Source organism: Bos indicus x Bos taurus, chromosome 5 (genome assembly GCF_003369695.1).
Source record: "Bos indicus x Bos taurus breed Angus x Brahman F1 hybrid chromosome 5, Bos_hybrid_MaternalHap_v2.0, whole genome shotgun sequence".
NCBI lineage: Eukaryota > Metazoa > Chordata > Mammalia > Artiodactyla > Bovidae > Bos > Bos indicus x Bos taurus.
In genome coordinates, this window is record NC_040080.1 from 36,219,761 (window position 1) to 36,231,899 (window position 12,139).

Below are 12,139 nucleotides of genomic sequence, written 5' to 3' on the forward strand. Positions count from 1 at the left end.
AAAGGGCTGAAATACTTCCACCTAGTCTGGTTTCCCCAGCATCCCAATCTGGGTTCTCCCTGCACCAGGAAGGTGGGTGTGGCCTTGATGATTGACATGCATCAGGTCCTCCTCCTCCAGGATCCTGTGGTCTTCCAATGCCAGAGGGATGTTGCTAGTGAACAGACACTCAGCTGCACTCATTCCCCAGAGCTGGCCCTGCAGATGAGACTCTGAGGCCTAGGGAGGTTCTGACTGTTCCAAAGTCACTTCAGCAGAGCTGGGGGAGGGTGTGGGCTTTGCTGCCTCTAGGACGTGCAGAGGACAAGACCAGTTTCCTCTTTGGAGCCCTGAATTCATACAGTGCATGTGACCTTGCGCTTCTTGGGTCAGCAGGGCCATCGGAACTCCTGGATTCCATGTACCCTTTGGGGCCTTTTGAGATGCAGACTGTGCACAGCATGCCAGGGCAGCCTGCCTTTTAGGGGAGCCCCTCTGCCCTCCTAACCCAGCTTCTTTCTAAAATGTGTGGAGATGAGGTACCCATTGGCTTATTCTCTGAGTTCCCCTCGTGTCTGACCTGTGGTCATTGGCTTCTCACAACTCTGATGAAGTTCTCTGCGGCTTGCTGCTGCTTCTGTTGGCTTTAATAATTTCCCCTTCTTTATCCTCTTTCCCCTCTTGTAGCCCTTGTGTGTTTCTGCCATTTTCCACACCTGGGAGTTCATCACTACACAGCGAGCTGGTATGAACTGGAACAGGGTCTGAGTTGAATCCATCATAGGTGCTATGATCTGTGCAGTCTCCCCTCTCAGCTTTCTTTTAACTAGCCTGGAGCCACAGTGGACATTATTGACACAGCATTGTAGTCAACACCATGTGCTGTCAGCAAGGGGGGAGAGTACATCAGAAGTGGACCACAAATGTGGGAGATAGTAACTCCAAAACCAATCTAAGGATATCCCTTCTTTAAGACATTCAGGCAAGAAATGATTAGGTTTCAGAAATAGACGAAGTGTAATCCACATAAGTGCCTGGCATAAGTAGTGTTTAAACATACTCTTTTAAAAGATACTCTTTTCTTCAGCATGCTGCTGCTGTTGCTAAGTCGCTTCAGTGGTGTCCGACTCTGTGCGACCCGATAGACGGCAGCCTATCAGGCTCCACCGTCCCTGGGATACTCCAGGCAAGAACACTGGAGTGGGTTGCCATTTCCTTCTCCAATGCATGAAAGTGAAAAGTGAAAGTGAGGTCGCTCAGTCGGTCCAATTCTTAGCTTCAGAAATCAGATCAGTCGCTCAATCATGTCCAACTCTTTGCAACCCCATGAATTGCACCACGCCAGGCACCTTGTCCATCACCAACTCCCGGAGTTCACTCAAACTCACGTCCATCGAGTCAGTGATGCCATCCAGCCATCTCATCCTCTGTCATCCCCTTCTCCTCCTGCCCCCAATCCCTCCCAGCATCAGAGTCTTTTCCAATGAGTCAACGCTTCGCATGAGGTGGCCAAAGTACTGGAGTTGCAGCTTTAGCATCATTCCTTCCAAAGAAATCCCAGGGCTGATCTCCTTCAGAATGGACTGGTTGGATCTCCTTGTAGTCCAAGGGACTCTCAAGAGTCTTCTCCAACACCACAGTTCAAAAGCATCAATTCTTCGGCGCTCAGCCTTCTTCACAGTCCAACTCTCACATCCATACATGGCCACAGGAAAAACCATAGCCTTGACTAGACGGACCTTTGTTGGCAAAGTAATGTCTCTGCCTTTGAATATGCTATCTAGGTTGTTCATAACTTTCCTTCCAAGGAGTAAGCGTCTTTTAATTCCATGGCTGCAGTCACCATCTGCAGTGATTTTGGAGCCCCCAAAAATAAAGTCTGGCACTGTTTCCACTGTTTCCCCACCTATTTCCCATGAAGTGGTGGGACCGGATGCCATGATCTTTGTTTTCTGAATGTTGAGCTTTAAGCCAACTTTTTCACTCTCCTCTTTCACTTTCATCAAGAGGCTTTTGAGTTCCTCTTCACTTTCTGCCATAAGGGTGGTGTCATCTGCATATCTGAGGTTATTGATATTTCTCCCAGCAATCTTGATTCCAGCTTGTGTTTCTTCCAGCCCAGCGTTTCTCATGATGTACTCTGCATATAAGTTAAATAGGCAAGGTGACAATATACAGCCTTGACGAACTCCTTTTCCTATTTGAAACCAGTCTGTTGTTCCATGTCCAGTTCTAACTGTTGCTTCCTGACCTGCATACAGATTTCTCAAGAGGCAGATCAGGTGGTCTGGTATTCCCATCTCTTTCAGAATTTTCCACAGTTTATTGTGATCCACACAGTCAAAGGCTTTGGCATAGTCAATAAACCAGAAATAGATGTTTTTCTGGAACTCTCTTGCTTTTTCCATGACCCAGCGGATGTTGGCAATTTGATCTCTGGTTCCTCTGCCTTTTCTAAAACCAGCTTGAACATCAGGAAGTTCACGGTTCACATATTGCTGAAACCTGACTTGGAGAATTTTGAGCATTACTTTACTAGCGTGTGAGATGAGTGCAATTGTGCGGTAGTTTGAGCATTCTTTGGCATTGCCTTTCTTTGGCATAGGAATGAAAACTGACCTTTACCAGTCCTGTGGCCACTGCTGAGTTTCCCAAATTTGCTGGCTTATTGAGTGCAGCACTTTCACAGCATCATCTTTCAAGATTTGGAACAGCTCAACTGGAATTCCATCACCTCCACTAGCTTTGTTCGTAGTGATGCTTTCTAAGGCCCACTTGACTTCACATTCCAGGATGCCTGGCTCTAGGTCAGTGGTCACACCATCGTGATTATCTGGGTCATGGAGATCTTTTTTGTACAGTTCTTCTGTGTATTCTTGCCATCTCTTCTTAATATCTTCTGCTTCTGTTAGGTCCATACCATTTCTGTCCTTTATCGAGCCCATCTTTGCATGAAATGTTCCTTTGGTATCTCTGATTTTCTTGAAGAGATCTCTAGTCTTTCCCACTCTGATGTTTTCCTCTATTTCTTTGCATTGATCGCTGAAGAAGGCTTTCTCATCTCTTCTTGCTATTCTTTGGAACTCTGCATTCAGATGCTTATATCTTTCCTTTTCTCCTTTGCTTTTCACTTCTCTTCTTTTCACAGCTATTTGTAAGGCCTCCCCAGACAGCCATTTTGCTTTTTTGCACTTCTTTTCCATGGGGATGATCTTGATCCCTGTCTCCTGTACAATGTCACAAACCTCAGTCCATAGTTCATCAGGCACTCTTATCTATCAGATCTAGGCCCTTAAATCTATTTCTCACTTCCACTGTATAATCATAAGGGATTTGATTTAGATCATACCTGAATGGTCTAGTGATTTTCCCTACTTTCTTCAATTTAAGTCTGAATTTGGCAACAAGGAGTTCATGGTCTGAGCCACAGTCAGCTCCTGGTCTTGTTTTTGCTGAATGTATAGAGCTTCTCCATCTTTGGCTGCAAAGAATATACTCAGTCTGATTTCGGTGTTGACTATCTGGTGATGTCCATGTATAGAGTCTTCTCTTGTGTTGTTGGAAGAGGGTGTTTGTTATGACCAGTGCATTTTCTTGGCAAAACTCTATTAGTCTTTGCCCTGCTTCATTCCTTATTCCAAGGCCAAATTTGCCTGTTACTCCAGGTGTTCCTTGACTTCCTACTTTTGCATTCCAGTCCCCTATAATGAAAAGGACATCTTTTTTGGGTGTTAGTTCTAAAAGGTCTTGTAGGTCTTCCTAGAACCGTTCAACTTCAGCTTCTTCAGCATTACTGGTTGGGGCATAGACTTGGATTACTCTGATATTGAATGGTTTGCCTTGGAAACAAACAGAGATCATTCTGTCATTTTTGAGATTGCATCCAAGTACTGCATTTCGCACTCTTTTGTTGACCATCATGGCTACTCCATTTCTTCTGAGGGATTCCTGCCCGCAGTAGTAGATAAAATGGTCATCTGAGTAAAATTCACCCATTCCAGTCCATTTCAGTTTGCTGATTCCTAGAATGTCAACATTCACTCTTGCCATCTCTTGTTTGACCACTTCCAGTTTGCCTTGATTCATGGACCTGACATTCCAGGTTCCTAAGCAATATTGCTCTGTACAGCATCGGACCTTGCTTCTATCACCAGTCACATCCACAACTGGGTATTCTTTTTGCTTTGGCTCCATCCCTTCATTCTTTCTGGAGTTATTTCTCCACTGATCTCCAGTAACATATTGGGCACCTACTGATCTGGGGAGTTTCTCTTTCAGTATCCTATCATTTTGCCTTTTCGTACTGTTCATGGGGTTCTCAAGGCAAGAATACTGAAGTGGTTTGCCATTCCATTCTCCAGTGGACCACATTCTGTCAGATCTCTCCACCATGACCCGCCAATCTTGGGTTGCCCCACGGGCATGGCTTAGTTTCATTGAGTTAGACAAGGCTGTGGTCCTAGTGTGATTAGATTGACTAGTTTTCTGTGAGTATGGTTTCAGTGTGTTTGCCCTCTGATGCCCTCTTGCAACATCTACCATCTTACTTGGGTAAAAGCATTGGGTAAGGGCATTCCTAGCTTAATGTAGCCTTATTGCTTATACTTTTCTTTGTTTTGAAATGCCATTTATTAAAGATTAACATAATTTTGAAATAGTGCAATTTAGGAAATTAGGTAATTGTTTAAAGTGTACTTGAACATGCCAACATACTATAGTAATTTTCAATGTTAGTAGTAGAATATTCTTTGCTCTTTTTATTTTTGTTTTTTTTAAAACACAGGCTAAAAATTTTCTACCTTCCCTTATTTTAAATGAAGAATGAAAATCATTGTCACTTGAAATTAATTCACACTATTTAAAAAAGAAATCCCTCATGTTTAGTCACTAAGTCACGTCCAACTCTTTCCAGCCCCATAGACTGTAGCCCGCCAGACTCCTCTGTCCATGGGATTCTGCAGGCAAGAATACTGGTATGGGGTTGCCATTTTCTCTTCCAGGAGATCTTATCAAACCCACATCTCTTGTGGCTCCTGCATTGGCAGGCAAATTCTTTACCACTGAACCACCTAGGTAGGGGCTTTTTAAAATTAGTTCTCTTGAGACCGTTAGGGAAAAAAATGGGAGAAAGTTTAAAACATCCATACGAACAAGCTTCTAGTCAGAACCGTCAGGTCTTTAAAAACAACCTTGGGATTTTTCCTGTTGTCTGGTAGCAGTATTGAACAGATGGTTAGTTGATAACAATCCAGCTGAATAATGAAATCTGATAAGCTAGGAAGAGGTTAACTAGATCAATCTGTAGTATTTAGGAAAATTTTCAGGGTGATTGGGGAGTGGTAGTTGAAATCAGTATTTGAGCTTTCACTTATATTAATGCAAAAATAAAGCCACAAGTTTGTTAGTTAAAAATTGTTTTCTTTCAGTTAAAAAAATTCCCCTCCTCCAGTCTCCCCCACCAGTCCTTCCTTGTAGGGAGAAAAGGAAAAGAGAAATTTGTCAGCTGGCTGCCTGCATTGCCACCTCAGGAAATAGCATGTCAAATTCCTGCTTTATCTAGACCCTCCTCCTGGCCTGCCCTTCATCCTCGTTTATTGAGTGTGCTAGATTTGGTGCTAGGTGCTGGGCCTATAAGGAAGAAATGAGACAGAATTCATGATGCAGGAGGGGCATGGGTCTGACAAATAACACAACAGACTGTGGAAGCTGCCAAAGAATCTTTTCATTGTGTTCAGAGAAATTGTTATCTGCTGATAACAATTTACAACTTTATCAGTTGTTGGTTTTTTTTTTAAACCTTTGTTAGTTTACTTCATTTAAATTAAAGGCCAGTTAATTTCTTGTGAGTTTGTGCCAGTCTTGGAGGAGTTATAGGGGTTCAGAAGGGTATAGCAATTCCACCTAAATTCTTCTGAAAATCACTGTGCCTTCCCAGAGCCTTGTACTTTCTGAGCAGTGGCAAAGACAGCTTTCTGATATGGCCTTTGCCGAAGAAGCCTGTTTCTGCTTCCTTTTCTATTCTTCAGGTCTTTTTCCTACCTAACATTTCTCTCCCATTGGTTTCCTCTTAAAACGTTAATCCAACCACGTGTTCCGCCCTAATCACTGGGCCACACCAGTCATCCTACGGTTCTTTTCTCAGTGCTCCCTTGATGGAGTTCTTTCTTGTGTCTCAGTGTCACAGTCTTCTGGTAAGTGTTCTATAGGGAAACGCAGCTTCTATCAGCAGGGTTATGTTTGTCCTTTCATCTGGATGCATTTAACAGTGTTCTTGGTTTGGGGCCAACTCAAGCTAGAGTTAAGGATCTTCAGTAAAGACACCTAGATAATTTGAGACTACTTTCTACAAACTCTGCAGTTGATCTTCTGAAAATAACTCTTCAACAGTACACGAGTTGTGAACTTCCAGATGTTCAACCTGAATTTAGAAAAGGCAGAGGAACCAGAGATTAAATTGCCAACATCCTTTGTGGGTGTGCCTTAGTCACTCAGTCCTATCTGACTCTTTGCAACCCCATGGATCATTGAAAAAGCAAGAGTTCCAGAAAAACATCTACTTCTGCTTTATTGACTTTGTGTGGATCACAACAAACTGTGGAAAATTCTTCAAGAGATGGGACCACCTTACCTGCCTCCTGAGAAATCTGTATACAGGTCAAGAAGCAACAGTTAGAACTGGACATGGAACAGTGGACTGCTTCCATATTGGGGAAGGAGTATATCAAGGCTGTATATTGTCACCCTGCTTATTTAACTTATATGCAGAGTGCATCATGAGAAATGCCAGGCTGGATGAAGCACAAGCTGGAATCAAGATTGCTGGGAGAAATATCAATAACCTCAGATATGCAGATGACACCACCCTCATGACAGAAAGCGAAGAAGAACTAAAGAGCCTCTTGATGAAAGTGAAAGAAGAGAGTGAAAAAGTTGGCTTAAAACTCAACATTCAAAAAACTAAGCTTGTTGCATCTGGTCTCATCACTTCATGGCAAATAGATGGGGGAACAATGGATACAGTGAGAGACTATATTTTTGGGCTCCAAAATCACTGCATATGGTGACTACACCCATGAAATTAAAAGATGCTTGCTCCTTGGAAAACAAGGTACAACCAACCTAGATAGCATATTAAAAAGCAGAGACATTACTTTCCCAACAAAAGTCCATCTAGTCAAAGCTATGGTTTTTCTAGTAGTCATGTTTGGATGTGAGAGTTAGACTGTAAAGAAAGCTAAGTGCCAAAGAATTGATGCTTTTGAACTGTGGTGTTGGAGAAGACTCTTGAGAGTCCCTTGGACTGCAAGGAGATCAAATCATAAAGGAAATCAGTCCTGAATATTCACTGGAAAGACTGATGCTGAAGCTGAAGCTTCAACATTTTGGCCACCTGATGCAAAGAACTGATTCATTGGAAAAGACCCTGATGCTGGGAAAGATTGAAGGCAGGAGAAGAAGGAGACAAAAGAGGAAGAGATGGTTGGATGGCATCAAAGACTCAATGGACATGAGTTTGAGCAAGTTTTGGGAGTTGGTGATGGACAGGGAAGCCTGGCGTGCTACAGCCCATGGGGTCACAAAGAGTCGGACACAGCTGAGCAAACTGAGCTGTTACTTGGGCTTCCAGGTGGCTCAAGTGGTAAAGCATCCACATGCCAATGCAGGAGCCACAGGATACATGGGTTCAACTATTTAAAAGACATTAACTGGGTTCAAATCAAATTGTCTAATCTTTGTGACAATTTGTCACATCTTTGTCATCTAGGGACTTCACATCTTAATATGAAAAAGCTAAGAAAATTTACAGCAATAATACAAGTAGAAAGACTTATTTCACAAAAACTCCCTGAATATCTCCTAGGATATGAACTCTACTGTAGGCTTTTTTTACAACTCTCTTTAATACTTCCAAAACATTTATTTGGTGGTATTACTACTACATATTGGGTTGGCCAACACAATATTAGTTACATCTCACAAAAAACTGCACAGTTGATAGAATGAAATTCATTTGTAAATTTACCTTCATAATTTCTTTACTGTTTTTTTTTTTTTTTACCATCTGAGCCACCAGGGAAGCCCCAAGAATACTGGAGTGGGTTGCTAGTCCCTTCTCTAGGGGATCTTCCCAACCCAGGGACTGAACCTGGGTCTCCTGCATTACATACAGGCAGATTCTTTACCATCTGAGACACCAGAAAAGCCCCTTAAATTTCTGCTGTATTTTAAATATAGTAAGGAGTTAGTAAATGTTTATTAAAATTGAATAATTATTTTTATTGTTACTACCATTGCCCTCTGCTTTATAAACTAATATAGCTGATAGCCTCATAATGGATTCATTTCCATAGAAAATCTCCATCACTGTTTATGTAGTCATGTTATTGTTTTAATATTTCATATGGAATATGTAGAACCCAAGATACATTCCTTACTACCTTTGCATGTTGCTCTTAGCAGAGCTGATGATTCAAAGATGTGGGACATCTGTGAGCTTTGGTATCAAAAAGGAAAAAAAACCTGAATGTTCCTACCTTTCTTTTATTAGAAAAAATTAGGAATTTAGGAGAATTTCTGATTTTTGTATTTGTGGTTTTATTTTGTGAAAACAAAGGGATAGCACTTAGGAAAATGTGCCATCACATTTTATTTACAGTTGAATATTTACATTTGAATGTTAGATGGCTTTCTTTTTTCAATAAGAAAGAATGTGCTTTTTGAACTTTCTGGCATCTTGGAGAGTAGAGAGTAGCTTCCTTTAGGCTTTTTCTTATATCACCTGTGAGACTTGAATAGGCAGTGATAAGCTCTTTTCTGATTTCTACAGTAATAAAAATGCCCCTGCTGTCCATTTATTATCCATCCTGGTGGACCTAGTTTGGGAGAAGAGAATATATCCAACAATTAATCACCAGTTGTGCAGAGACATCTATTAATACAAGCAAATGAAGTGCCTGCCTTCTTGGGGGGAAAAAATTTTTTTTTTTTTGCATTTTCTGCATTCTAATGGGAAAAAAAGGCAACACCTCTTAGAAACTGGAATTTACTTTGCTCTTGAGTTATCCTTAATCATCCTGTTTTGCTTGGACTCAGTATATAGGAATTGCAACATCCTGATGCATTCATGCACAGTCACTTAATCATGTCTGACTCTTTGCGACCCCATGGGCTGTAGCCCACCACTCTCCTCTGTCCGTGGCATTATCCTGGCAAGAATACTGGAGTGGCTTGCCATTTACTACTCCAGGCAATCTTCCTGATCCAGGGGTTGCATCTCGTGTGACTTCTGCATTGACAGGCAGATTCTTTACCCTAAATCACCTGGAAAGCCCATAATATCCTGATACTGTTCATTTCTCAAGAGGCAGGTCAGGTGGTCTGGTATTCTGATCTCTTTCAGAATTTTCCAGTTTATTGTGATCCACACAGTCAAAGGCTTTGGCATAGTCAACAAAGCAGAAATAGATGTTTTTCTGGAACTCTCTTGCTTTTTCCATGATCCAGCAAATGTTGGCAATTTGATCTCTGGTTCCTCTGCCTTTTCTAAAACCAGCTTGAACATCTGGAAGTTCACGGTTCACGTATTGCTGAAGCCTGGCTTGGAGAATTTTGAGCATTACTTTACTAGCATGTGAGATGAGTGCAATTGTGCAGTAGTTTGAGCATTCTTTGGCATTGCCTTTCTTTGGGATTGGAATGAAAACTGACCTTTTCCAGTCCTGTGGCCACTGCTGAGTTTTCCATTCTGAAGGAGATCAGCCCTGGGATTTCTTTGGAAGGAATGATGCTGAAGCTGAAACTGCAGTACTTTGGCCACCTCATGCGAAGAGTTGACTCATTGGAAAAGACTCTGATGCTGGGAGGGATTAGGGGCAGGAGGAGAAGGGGACGACAGAGGATGAGATGGCTGGATGGCATCACTGACTCGATGGACGTGAGTCTGAGTGAACTCTGGGAGTTGGTGATGGACAGGGAGGCCTGGCATGCTACGATTCATAGGGTCGCAAAGAGTCAGACACGACTGAGCAGCTGAACTGAACTGACTGTGTTCATTTACATCAACAACTTCTGTTTGCATTCTTACGAGCTAATTTAAATAAAGGCTGTTTGGGTGACAGTATCTGTTGCTGCATAACAAGTTGCCAGAAACTTAGGGACTTAAGCATTTTATCTCACCTAGTTTCTTTGTATTAGGAAGTCAGGAAAATCCTAGGGGCAAGCTGGGCCTCAGGATGTTTCATGAGGTTGCAGCCCAGATTTCTTCCTGTTCTGTAAGTGGTCCACAGGAAGGCTTGACTGGAACTGGAAGATCTTCTGCCAAGGTGGTTTCCTCACAAGCCTAGCAAACTTGATCTGATTTTTGGCAGGAAGCCAGTCATGTACAGATGTGAGAGTTGGACCATAAAGAAGGCTGAGCACAGAAGAACTGATGCTTTCAAACTCTGGTCCTGGAGAAGACTCTTGAGAGTCCCTTGGACTGCAAGGAGGTCATACCTGTCAATCCTAAAGGAAATCAACCCTAAATGTTCGTTGGAAAGACTGATAAAGAAGCTGAAGCTTCAGTACTTTGGCCATCTGATGCGAAGAGCTGACTCATTGGAAAAGACCCTCATGCTGGGAGAGATAGAAGGCAAAAGGAGAAGGGAGCAGCAGAGGATGAGATGGTTAGATAACATCTGGACTCAATGGACATGAATCAGAGTAAACTCTGGGAGACAGTGAAGGACAGGGAAGCCTGGCGTGCTGCAGTCCATGGGGTCACAGATTCGGACACTACTTGATATATGGCAAAACCAATACAATATTGTAAAGTTAAAAAATAAAATAAAAATTTAAAAATGTCAATTTTAGAAACTACTTTTCAAGTACCCACTTCCCAATTCCAAAAGACTTGCTTAAAAGCAAAGCTAAAAAGAGTGATGAGGCTTTAAAGAAAAGAAGATGGATGGGGAAAGAAATTCTGAATTAGATAAATAAGAATCCCTTTGCCAGCCAAACTACATATAGCTAGCTTCTAAGTCCAAGGTGGAAATCAGGGTGATTAGTCCATTTCACCTCTTCTCATGTGGCTCTGAATTTGCCACCCAGTTCTCTGCCAGCCCTCTCTCCCAGCAGGGTGGACCCTTCCTTGCTTTTTGGACAATGTCACAATCTGCGGACATGCTCTTTTACCAAAGGGGTGTTAGCTTCAAATCTGTGTCTGTCTTATAGCTCCTTGAGGAGGTAGGTAGGTCTTGTTGAAGCCAGAAGGCTCTAACCCATCTGATAGAAGACGATGAAGCAGGAATTCTATGGTATCTAGTTGGCTTAAAGCCTGTTCATTTTCATTAGAAAATATTTTAATGTGAATGCTACTCTTTTCTTTAAAACTTAGAAGCATGCACTAATGCACCTCTGCACTTGGAGCTGTAACACCATGGAAAAAGTAACCTGAAAATGAAGGGCACTTTTACAACAGCTATTGACTTAATATGAAGTACTCGACTAGTAACCAGATTTGGAAGCAATGTCTCCACGCAAGGGTGTAGAAGCTGAACAGGGAGAACCCAGTGCTCTCTGGAAGAGGGAAGTTTGGACTAATTTTCCCTTCCTCGGCTGTGTTTGGAATGTATATATATCTGATAGCTTGCCTCAGATTTGGGGTCCACCAGATAGTTCTATACTGTTTCTAATTTGATACTTTGTTTTATGTCATAGCTAAGACTTTAAGGACTATCAACTTTTGGGGGGTGGTATTTCCTATTCATAATAAAAGTAGTTGGGTGTTTTGGTATATTTTTAAAAAGTATCATTAGTGGAACATGGTCTTGTTACTAAAGTCAACCTTGCTATAAATAAACGCAGAAACGTCTGCAAAAGGCATAGTCTGAATGTGGCAGACATAAGAATTGCGTCAATTCCCATCTTGTGGCCAAGATTTCTTTCTTTGGCTTTCTTTATAACTAATGTCATGGCAGAGTTTCACATTCTCACAGTATTAGGCAAGTGAATGGTCAAAAGAACTGGTGCCAAGCCACCCTGTTTCTTAGGTTAGCCAGTGGTTGTCGTTTGTACTCACCAAGGAAGAATGTGGCATGTTTTTGTTTTTATTTTTTAAAGACTGAAAACCCCAAGTTCTCCCCTTCCGCTTCATTTTTAGACCCTGGCTTTAGGCAATTTT

At 42.0% G+C, this 12,139-nt stretch overlaps 1 protein-coding gene across 3 annotated transcripts in view; it reads left to right on the top strand.

Moving 5' to 3' along the window:
* The window catches only part of RASSF8 (Ras association domain family member 8), a 136,777-nt gene that overhangs the window by 34,204 nt on the left and 90,434 nt on the right, over positions 1 to 12,139 (top strand). The gene's annotated exons all lie outside the window — the stretch shown is intronic.